The 12,306-nt window shown below is 32.7% G+C and overlaps 1 protein-coding gene across 1 annotated transcript in view; it reads left to right on the top strand.

Annotated features, from left to right (window-relative positions):
- Positions 1-12,306, top strand: part of LOC148942084 (uncharacterized) — a 213,064-nt gene that overhangs the window by 66,971 nt on the left and 133,787 nt on the right. Inside the window, exon 2 of the mRNA XM_089102836.1 lies at positions 8,096-8,210. The gene's annotated coding sequence lies outside the window, so the exon portion shown is untranslated. The remainder of the gene's footprint in view (positions 1-8,095; positions 8,211-12,306) is intronic.

Genomic DNA, 12,306 nt, shown 5'->3' with positions numbered 1-12,306 from the left:
AATGAACTTTTAAAAATCAAGATAATGTAACTGTGAAAATGTAAATCACAACAAAACACTACTGAAAGAATCCAACTCTTGCATTTCAATGAAAGAAATTCAAAATGAACTTTGAAAAATCAAGAGAATGTAACTGTGACAAGGTAAACCATAACCAGACACTACTAAAATATTCCAACTCATGCATTTTAACGAAAGAAATCCAAAATTAACTTTGAAAAATCAAGAGATTGTAACTTTGACAGGGTAAACCACAACAAAACACTACTGAAATATTCCAACTCTTGCATTTCACAAAATAAATCCAAAATGAAGTTTGAAAAATCAAGAGAATGTAACTGTGACATGGTAAAACACGACTAAACACTACTGAAATAATCCAACTCTTGCATTTCAATGAAAGAAATTCAAAATAAACTTTGAAAAATCAAGAGAATGTAAATGTGACAAGGTAAACCACAACAAGACACTACTGAAATATTCGAACTCTTGCATTTCAATGAAAGAAATTCAAAATGAACTTTGAAAAATTCAAGAGAATGTAACTCTGACAAGGTAAACAACGACAAAATACTACTGAAATATTCCAACTCCTGCATTTCAACGAAAGAAATCCAAAATGAACTTTGAAAAATTAAGAGAATGTAACTGTGACAAGGTAAACCATGACAAAACACTACTGAAATATTCCAACTCTTGCATTTCAATTAAAGAAATCCAAAATGAACTTTGAAAAATTAAGAGAATGTAACTTTGACAATGTAAACCACAAGAAAACACTACTGAAATATTCCAACTCTTACATTTCAACGAAAGAAATTCAAAATGAACTTTGACACATCAAAAGAATGTAACTGTGACAAGGTAAACCACGACAAAACACTACTGAAATATTCCAACTCTTGTATTTCAACTAAAGAAATTCAAAATGAACTTTGAAAAATTAAGAGAATGTAACTGTGACAAGGTAAAACACGACAAGACACTACTGAAATATTCCAACTCTTGCATTTCAACGAAAGAAATTCAAAATGAACTTTGAAAAATAAAGAGAATGTAACTGTGACAAGGTAAATCACAACAAAACACTACTGAAATATTCCAACTCTTGCATTCCATTGAAAAAAATTCAAAATGAATTTTGAAAAATCAAGAGAATGTAACTTTGACAAGATAAACAACGACAAAACACTACTGAAATAATCCAACTCGTGCATTTCAAAGAAATAAATTAAAAAGTAACTTTGAAAAAATCAAGAGAATGTAACTGTGACAAGGTAAACCACGACAAAACACTACTGAAATAATCCAACTCTTGCATTTCAAGGAAAGAAATTCAAAATGAACTTTGAAAAATCAAAAGAATGTAACTGTGACAAGTTAAACCACAACAAAACACTACTGAAATATTCCAACTCTTGCATTTCAACGAAAGAAATTCAAAATGAACTTTTAAATATCAAGAAAATGTAATTGTGATAAGGTAAACCACGACAAAACACTACTGAAATATTCCAACTCTTGCATATTAATGAAAGAAATTCAAAATGAACTTTGAAAAATCAAGAGAATGTAACTTTGACAATGTAAACTACAACAAAACACTACTGAAATATTCCAACTCTTGCATTTCAACGAAAGAAATTCAAAAATGAATTTTGAAAAATCACGAAAAAGTAACTGTCACATAGTAAACCACAACAAAAGACTACTGAAATAATCCAACTCTTGCATTTCAACTAAAGAAATTCAAAATGAACTTTGAAAAATCAAGAGAATGTAACTGTGATAAGGTAAACCGCGACAAAACACTATTGAAATATTTCAACTCTTGAATTTCAATGAAAGAAATTCAAAATGAACTTTAAAAAATCAAGAGAATGTAACTGTGACAAGGTAAACTAGAACAAAGCACTACCTAAATATTCTAACTCTTGCTTTTCAATGAAAGAAATTGAAAATGAATTTTGAAAAATCAAGAGAATGTAACTGTGACAAGTTAAACCACGACAAAACACTACTGAAATATTCCAACTTTTGCATTTCAATGAAAGAAATTCAAAATGAACTTTGAAAATCAAGAGAATGTAACTGTGATAAGGTAACCACCACAAAACACTACTGAAATATTCCAACTCTTGCATTTCAGCGAAAGAAATTCAAAATGAACTTTGAAAAATCAAGAGAATGTAACTGTGAAATGGTAAACCACAACAAAACACTACTGAAATAATCTGACTCTTGCATTTCAACGAAAGAAATTCAAAATGAACTTTGAAAAATCAAGAGAATGTAACTGTGACAAGGTAAATCACGACAAAACACTACTGAAATATTCCAACTCTTGCATTTCAATGAAAGAAATTCAAAATGAACTTTGAAAAAATCAAGAAAATGTAACTCTGACAAGGTAAACCACAACAAAACACTACTGAAATATTCCAACTCTTGCATTTCAATGAAAGAAATTCAAAATGAACTTCGAAAAATCAAGAGAATGTAACTGTGACAAGATAAACCACGAAAAACACTACTGAAATATTCCAAATCTTGAATTTCAACGAAAGAAATTCAAAATGAACTTTGAAAAATCAAAAGAATGTTACTCTGACAAGATAAAGCACAACAAAACACTACTGAAATATTCCAACTTTTGTATTTCAACGAAAGAAATCCAAAATGAACTTTGAAAAATCAAGAGAATGTAACTGTGACAAGGTAAACTACAACAATTTACTACTGAAATATTCCAACTCTTGCTTTTCAACGCAAGAAATTCAAAATAAACTTTGAAAAATCAAGAGAATGTAACTGTGACAAGGTAAACCACAACAAAACACTACTGAAATATTCCCACTCTTGCATTTCAACGAAAGAAATTCAAAATGAACCTTGAAAAATCAAGAGAATGTAACTGTGACATGGTAAACCATGACGAAACACTACTGAAATATTCAAACTCTTGCATTTCAACGAAAGAAATTCAAAATAAACTTTGAAAAATCAAAAGAATGTAACTGTGACAAGGTAAACCACAACAAAACACTACTGAAATATTCCCACTCTTGCATTTCAACGAAAGAAAATCAAAATGAACTTTGAAAAATCAAGAGAATGTAACTGTGACAAGGTAAACGACGAAGAAACACTACTTAAATATTCCAACTATTGCATTTCAACGAAAGAAATTCAAAATTAACTTTGAAAAATCAAGAGAATGTAACTGGGATATGGTAAACTACAACAAAACACTAATGGTGGGAGGGGGAGCCAAAAGTTGTGGGGGATGGGGTGTGTCATGTGTCATTTGTCATGTGTCATGCGTCATTCGCCCCGGGGTGGGGGGGGGGGGTGGAGGGGTTGGAGGGAGGGTGGAGGGATAGGGTTGAGGGATAGGGGTAGGACTTGGGGCCCAAGTATCAGTAGAAATTGTTTGTCTAGTATGCATCCCTAACCTAACCTAAGATCAAAACATTCTTCCCCACCTCCCCCTTAGAAACAACAAATTAATTCCGCTTTCTTGAATCAATAATTCCCCTTAGAAACAACAAATTAATTCCCCTTTCGTGAATCAATAATTCTCCTTAGAAACAACAAATTAATTCCCCTTTCGTAGATCAATAATTCCCCTTAGAAACATCAAACTAATTCCCCTTTCTTGAATCAATAATTCCCCTTAGAAACAACAAATTAATTCCCCTTTCGTGAATCAATAATTCCCCTTAGAAACAACAAATTAATTCCCCTTTCGTAGATCAATAATTCCCCTTAGAAACAACAAATTAATTCCCCTTTCGTGACAAATCAATCAACCTTGACATCATCCGTCAGACATTAATAAACTTCGCCCGGAAACACTTCTCCTGGACGAACACCAAAGACATTAACAAACTTCGCCCGGAGACAATTCTCATCCAAGTTGTTGTTGAACTTATGTCTACATCCCAGTTGTTGTTGAACTTATGTCTACATCCAGCAATTGTTGTTGAACTGATGTCTACATCCAGCAATTGTTGTTGAACTTATGTCTACATCCAGCAATTGTTGTTGACATCCAAGAAACATCCATAAAAGTGAGAAAAATCCTGTTTTTCAAGTGAGAAAAATCCTTTTTTTTCATTCTCAGTGACAAAAACCATAAATTATGTACTGTCAACGTTACACTAAATTGTAGATGGCAGCAGGGGTGTGGGTTCGCGCTGGTACCCCCTTTCCTTCCCCTTCGATTACGCAATCAATTTCTCGGAAATCCATTTCCCCTAGGGAGCCTATGCCCATATATGGAGTCCAGTCACGAGTTATAGATCAATACATTTCCCCCACCGTTAATGCGCATGTGCAAACTTCGCCCGGAGACAATTCTCCTGGACGAACTCCAACAAATCAATTTTTCAGAAATTCACTTCCTCTTCGATTACGCAATCAATTTCTCAGAAATCCATTTCCCCTAGGGAGCCTATGCCCATATATGGTGCCCCATCACGAGATACATTCTTTTGATAACCGAATTATGTACTGATGGGACCTCCTGAAGCCTCTCTACTAACATCCTCCTCAATGTAACCTGAAATTTTAAACTTAATACCCTCAGCTGTTCTCGAGACAATGCAGATGCGTCTTTTTGGAAAACTGGATGCGCATAATATCATTTGATTTAGTAAAATATACCCCTCAACATTCCTTGAAGTTTCACCTTAATACACATAACCTTTTCGAACACACTTAGAATTAAGCATTCCCCCTCTTCCCAACGATAAATTCTGTCATTCAAAAGGGATAAATTGTATAATTTACAAGCCTTGCCCTGGGGGCTTCGGAGGTCACTGCATCCCCGGAGGCATAGTTACTAGACGTTCTTCTTGTTTGAATAAAATTGCTTTTAATTATTTTATGAGTGTTTAGGGGAGGATCACCTAAACAGGGCTAGGGGCTTGTAGCCTCCCAGTCATTTTTCAACGCTCCCCTCAACATATCCTACAAGTTTCTACTTAATAACATTGGCTGTTTCTTCTATGTTGCTAATGCGCCCGTTTGATAACTAGCATGCACATAGTATGGTTTGGTTGTGTTTGCTGTTCCTCTCGAAAGCTGGGGAGTGTTATGCCATCCCAACAGACAGAGTTGATTGACCTTTTGACTATTTTGAACCAGATGGCTATTTCAAGATTTTGATCGAATATTTTTGTAGAGGAGACAGTTAAAGAGGGCGTGAGAGGGGAACTGGCAGCCATCCAAACATTTTAAAACATCCCCCTCTACATGTCCTGAAAGTTCTAACTTACTACCTTCTGCCCTTTTTAAGATATTGCAGATCCACCATTTTGATAAATTGGACACAAATAGTGCCTTTTGATTTAATTAAAAAAAACAAACTAGAAATTCTCCAAAGTTTCACCTTAATACCCTTGACCTTTTCGGGTGCACCCAGAATCAAAATTTTTCCCTTTTGCTAATGATAAGTTCTGCATATAAACAATACATAAATTGCATAATTTACAATCTTTGAGGCATGGTTATTTGACCTTCGGACTATTTTGAGCAAAATGGCTATCTCAAAATTTTAATCAGATGTATTGGGGAAAAAAGGAATGGAGAGGGGGGCCGGTTGTCCTCTAATCACTTCTGGCTCTTAAAAAGGGCCGTATAACTTTTAGTGTGCAATTGAATGAGCCCTCTCCAAAGTTCATACGACCACCACTAGTATATCTAGTACGTCTGAGAAAAAATTAGAGGGGGGGGGGGCTATTATCCATGAGTGTGAAATTTCCAGGGTGAATTATCCGTGGGGGTTCCGCAGGGAGAATTTTATGGAGGAGAAATTTTCCGCGGGGGAATTTTCCACGGGGAGAATTTTTTTTTTGGGGGGGGGGGGAAATACTTCGCACCAAGAAAACAGTATGTAGAAGAAAATAGGGGATATATCTCCATTGATTTGTTACCTCCAACCAGGGCCGTATCCAGGATTTTTGTTCAGGGGGGGTTTTACTAATTTTTGACTTTTTTCGGGGGGGGGGGGTTACTAATTTTTGACTCAGTTTTCGACTAATTTTACTGATTTTCACCTAGGTTTTACTAATTTTCGAGTCGGTCAAAAATTTCGGGGGGGGGGGTTCAAACCGGGTAACCCCCCCCCCCCTGGATACGGCCTTGCCTCCAACCCTTATTAGAAAGTCGGCTCAATGAAATACCTTTTTTTTATCAATGCAAGACGTTTATCGTCTACACGGGGCTATTCTTAATTCCTAACTCTAAAATACCACCGGCTTCATCTCTCAAAGCAAAAACTTGAAAACTCAAAAATTAAAAATCAAGCAAATAAACAAACAGACAAAAATGACAAGAGCCATCCTCTTACAATGAAAGCCAAAAGATGATTATTTCATAACAATTTGATATTGTCTTTTTGTCAAAGCTGCTCGGTCATCACAGCTGTTGGTATTTCTTTTTTTTCCTGAGTTAAATCCTTTTAAAATAATATTTTACGCTAAAGATAGCTTAGCATATTTCTTTGCTGAACATCTGTATTTCTCCTGATATTTCACTCGCTGTCTCATTCAGACCATTCAAGTGCTTTGAGTTTCATGGAGTGCAGTATTTGAAGTAAATTATTTGAATTACTTGTACCCTCAAACCTTTGGATTCATTAACAATTTAAAAAGTATCAATCATTAGACCTCTTCAGTCCTATATTTTAAAAATTGTGAACAGGCATCTGATGCAACTAATAGAAAAGCATTGAAAAGCATTTTGAAGGTGCATTTGCATGATATACCAGTTATGTGTAATAATGTGATTAGTGCTATGTACGAGAATAATTTTGCTGCGGTTAAGGCAGAAAGTAATATTACTAGTTGGCACAGTGTGCAATCAGAAGCTAAGCAGGGTTGATTTCTATCTCCGTTTCGAGGATTATTTTAATAAGCTTTTTCAAAAGGGAAAAACAAAGGGTATGGGAGGACATAGTATCTATTGGAAAGGTAAAACAAGATACATTTAGTTGCGGAGGAAATGCCTTTTTGGATGTTTAGAGGGTTCAGGATGCAAAAATGGGTTTGAAATTTGCTAGGTTAAAGATTTGCTATTAAGAAACGAGAAAATAGATAGCTTCATTCACTTGGCTAGTATTATTAGTAAAGATGGTGGATGTAATGAAATGTAGAGTAGAAACGGCATAGAAATTTAATTTGCAGTTGAAAAAAGTTCGGAAGTATAGGAAGATGTATCTTCTAAATAAGGCTATAATTTCAGAAGACAGGATAATGAGAGCGGTCAATTATGATGACTCTAAAATGTGGACCCTTGTGGGAAGAACTATCTTCTAGGGAGACTCTCTAAGGATTGTTTTAGGTAGTCGTTTGACCGAGGGTATATTAAACAATGAGTTGCAAGAAAATGTGTTTTGATCCCAGTTTCTAGGGCTATATTGAAAGAAAAGTTAATAGTGGCTGGCCCACATTTTACGGATGAAGGATACCAAACATTGGGCTTGTTGGCCGTCCGTCCTGTACCGAACGAAAAGCAGATATTTCTCTATTAGGCACAGCATAAGTATATATACTTATCCTGTGCCTATTAGGGTGGGAAGAAGTCATAAGAAAACATTTCCCGAACATTAAAATTTCATGGGAAGGGGTATATTCATATATACCGAGTTGGAGGTGGAGTGTGCAGCTGTGTTGGCCTCAGGTGGCTTGGTGTTGTAGCAAATTCTTAATTCACTGCAGTAATTCAGGTTTAAAGCTATTGGTCCCAGCAAACCTTGTCTCTGGCAATTTTGAAACGTCTAAAAATTAGACAAGACACCCTGCCAGGTAATGATTAAATATTCCATTATCGCCCTTTATGCTTGCAGTGTGAATGCTTCGTAAGCCCATCTCATTTCTCTATAATTCTTAAATACATAATAATATCCTGAGTTAATGTTTCCTGAAAGACAAACTTTTGTTTATTCATTTTTGTCTCGAAACATTATATTCCCAATTTAAGGATAGTCTTTGCAATATCACGTAGCCAAACAGGATGAAATCTTTATTGGTCGAAGAATGCTTGTTTCAGCAACCAGGATAAATTGTTGATTTTTTTTTCTTGATTTTAGCCGGAAAAGTTTTGGCAAGCTTAGCTGGCTTCTCTGCCGTAAATGCCTTAGATAGTATGCTGCCCTTTGGCCCTGACGTCTGAACTGATCATCAAGATTATTGACAATTATTCAGGTAAATGTTCTTTAATTTTATCTGTTAACCGTTAGTAAAGAAAACATTCATAGCAAAACTAAAAAAAAAAAGTTCAGAGTATTTGTAGTTATATAATCAGCATAATATTATGCTTCTTTACTTATCTGGAATATCCAACTTATAGAAGCGGGCTTAGCTGTCACAAAATAAATGCAAAAGAGATTTAGCATAATAGTTATATAGGGACATATCAAAATAAGATATTCTATAATAGATTAATTAAAAAAAACTTTTTCCACATGACAAGTCTTTCAAAGAAAAGTAAAGAGCTCCATTATGCCAAGAATGAGCAAAAATTATACTGATAAAAATTAACATGAGTAGGGCTGATAAACCTTATGCCTTCTCAAGATCAGAACAAAATTTGTGTTTTGCTGAAAAAAAAACAAAAAAAAAAACAAATGACCGTGGGTTGTCAGTTAAATTGGCATATAACGACATTTCTTTGTTAAAATTTTGATAATTTTTCATTTGTGAAAGTAAGAAAGGTGAAAAAGTTTCAAAAGTATTTTGTTTTCAGTAAAGCGCAAACTGTGTTCTGGTCTTGAGAAGGCATAGGGGTTATCAGCCCTGCTCATGTTAATTTTTGCTCGGTATGAGTTTGACTCAGCTATTTATTGTAATTTCTGTTCGTTTGAGTTTCATTTATTTATTGAAAGTGACCCGTGGTAGTTTTACCCTTGGAAGATTCTTTAACTTTATTATTGTTCATTCTTGGCTTAATGGGCTCTTTACTTTTGTTTGAAAAACCTCTCTTGTGGAAAAAGTTTTTTAAATTAATTTCTGTTCGTTTTTTATTGGCATAGTCATTTTCATGGAAAACAAAATTAATGTGTATCTTCTCAGTTTTCTTCTATAACAATCGTGTATGGTAGTATGGGTTGCTATTTGTATGTTGAAGAAACTGTTTCACCAATTTTTAATCCTGACGCAAACATTATTTTTTAATTTAATTTTATAGCTTCTGAAGTTGATCTGAAAAATAAACTTAATATCATTCTTAAAGATTCTATCTATGGTCTTTGACAACCTGGATACACTTACACTCTTTTTGTTTATTTAAAATGTAAGAGCAAAAGTATCAATAATAGTGGCAACTATTTAAAACAATGCCTTTTGATTTATTTATTTATTTTTAAAGCAACATTAGTTTTAAAGCATAATGGGCCAATTGCATTATTGTGGGGGTTGACATGCCTAATATCCCTAAGGACATAGTGTTGTGAAGTTGTTGTGAAGTGTATTATTATGTTATTTAAGTGGTGTTGTCGTAGATGCCTTTATTCTCCCTTTATAGGGGAGATAAACTATGGCCCTAAGGTAATTAAACTTTGGTAGCGTGCTATAGGCTATGACCGAACTAATGAGGCGTACCGACTGGGTATGTTCGAGGGGCTAAAGGTAGATTGTAGAGAGGTTGTCTAAAATACAATACTTTTATTCATTTAACATATAATAACAGCTATATACTTTCTACTGGGACTGGCTGTCCCAAGTAGACCACAAGTCTCAGAAACTACAATAATATATAATAAGATACTTAGACACTTACAATGATAAGACAAGGTTCTAAGGTATTTCTAAAAACAACGGACCAGAGGTCAGTCCGGCATAAAGTTAGTATCAGATCCCTCCTTCCGATAAAATGTATCTTTTATACATTTTTATCAACCATACCTTCCCACGTAATCGCTAGGAAGTGGTAATTTCTCAATTTCCCGTCAAACAGAACTTGGCAGGATATGTTCCTTATCTTAACAAAAAGTGGTATTTCAAAACTTCATATTTGCGTCTTATATATTTTTACTAAATTAATAATTAACTAAATTAGAAAGCTTTATCACAATAATCTCCATTTAAAGAATAATTGCCCCAATTCTCAATATTTTACTTTTAAAACAACTTAATTTCGTTTACAGCTATTATGCAACCATCTTTGCGTCATTATGTGCATCTACCCTCAATGGGTTTCCTTAGGATTATGTTTCTGGTCCAATATAGGCCATGTTCTTTTTTTTGTCGAAGAATTTCAATTTGAAATTCATCCTTGTTTCTTTTTTTCTCTGTCTCTAGGACTGACAATTACTCATTTACCCTCTTCATATGCATCTTCTGTTTTAACTTGAGCCCAAGCGGCTTAAACATAATATTAGTAGTTTTACTTAAATTAGATTTCAAGTTATATTAGAAAAGTTTATGAATTATTTGAGTTTAAATTTAATTCCCATTAATAATTTAATTTATATATGTGATGTGGTTGATCTACCGTTTATTATTCGTTTTAGAATTACCTTGGATAAATTACATATAACATTATTGATTTTTAAATTTTCACATATTTTTCCAGCACAAAGAATTTTCATATATTTCAATAACATAAGCCTTTTGGGCTATGTAGCCCACCATCTAGGCCTAAATTAAGTTCTGATTTTATCTCACTTCTGATAGAACTGTAGTAAAGTCTGTATTACTGTCCTTATTTCCAAATAGAAGTTGCTCAAATACGGTTTGTCATTTGATGGTGTGAGACTATAGTTTCAGGATGTAATTGAGGAGGCTTCAAAATTATTTAGTTTCCAAAAATGTATCAAAATATCAATGAAAGAAAAATAGATCCGAAAAGATGCTACGAAAAATTTGATTTCCAAAAAAAAATAGATAAGGCTGTATCTAAAATAAATATTCACATTAGAATACATATAAATGCATAGAGTTTTACATATATAGTAGAAAGAAACACTCAACTTCGTAAAGCTTTATTACTTTTATTTACTTTTCTCTCTTTTAATTACTCCAAAAATACTATCCAGCTTAAATCGAAACATTATGTTTCTTGCTGGATTATTCTTTCAAACTTAATAATAAACGGATTATTTCACAATATAAATTATTAATACGTTGACTCGAGGTCAAACATTTACATATAACATTAAATCACTAGTTAAAACTTAAAGTTGATAAAAACATAGTATATATATATATATATATATATATATATATATATATATATATATATATATATATATATATATATATATATATATATTTATATATATAAGCCTTATGTAATAGCTTACATAAGTATTTTTTTTTAATTCGCAAAACTAGATAGGATATTTAACTACTGTTTAAAACTTAAAGCATTAAAAAATAATACACGGTATAGATTTGCATTGGATATAATTTCAATTATTATTTTGTTAATTGCTTATGAAGTATTAATGTAGGATACTTCTTGAATGATATAAACATAAAAAAAACACAAATACTCAACATTTAATTCACTATATTTACATGGATAGTTTAGGATATATATATGTATATATATATATATTAACAAAAGTTATGTTGATACATAACTTGATTGTTAAAAACAAATAATAATTATGTACTTTAATAATTTTTTTAATCACTGCAATATTTTTTCTTTTTACAACTTTTAATTAAGTCCGTCAATAATTTTATATTATAAGTCCTAACTGCAATTAAAATATTTACAAAAAAAAAGCAACTCCAACAAATAGATTTATGCACTATAACTGATAACTGTGATTATCCTCTATATAAGGGCTTGGCAATATTTCAAGTAACATAACTTTTCTATTTACGTTTCTATAAATTTTTTTTTTTAATACAATTCTCTGTTTATAAATGTTTTTCGAAATATATTTATAACAGTAGATATTTTCTCATTTCCATTTGTTAAAATCATATAACTTTTCCCATATACGACTATATACATTTTGTTTTAAAACTTTCTTTTTATTTTGAACCCACTTGTGTCATTAACTGTCATTAGCTTATAAGCCTGTTTGTTTATTCAGACTTTTAAGCTTTCTAATTCTTTTCGAATTTTTTTTTTGGTACTTGAGACAATTTTATAACGTTTTTCTCTGTAATCTCTCTTTTTTTCAGCTCTTAATGTCCTTTTGAGATAAGGCTCCATTTACAGCTTAGATCTGATAAGCTAAAAAATTTTGCTGTTCACTTTATACCTGTTATGTCATTATCAAATGGCTCTTGCCTGTACTCTGAAGGTTTGCTTACCAGGGCTGCCTTCTGGTAGCTCCTTATA

Source organism: Artemia sp. Qi Xiang Cuo, chromosome 17 (genome assembly GCF_049724085.1).
Source record: "Artemia sp. Qi Xiang Cuo chromosome 17, ASM4972408v1, whole genome shotgun sequence".
Classification (NCBI taxonomy): domain Eukaryota; kingdom Metazoa; phylum Arthropoda; class Branchiopoda; order Anostraca; family Artemiidae; genus Artemia; species Artemia sp. Qi Xiang Cuo.
The sequence above is the reverse complement of the archived record's forward strand: the minus strand, read 5'-3'. Positions and strand labels throughout refer to the sequence as shown.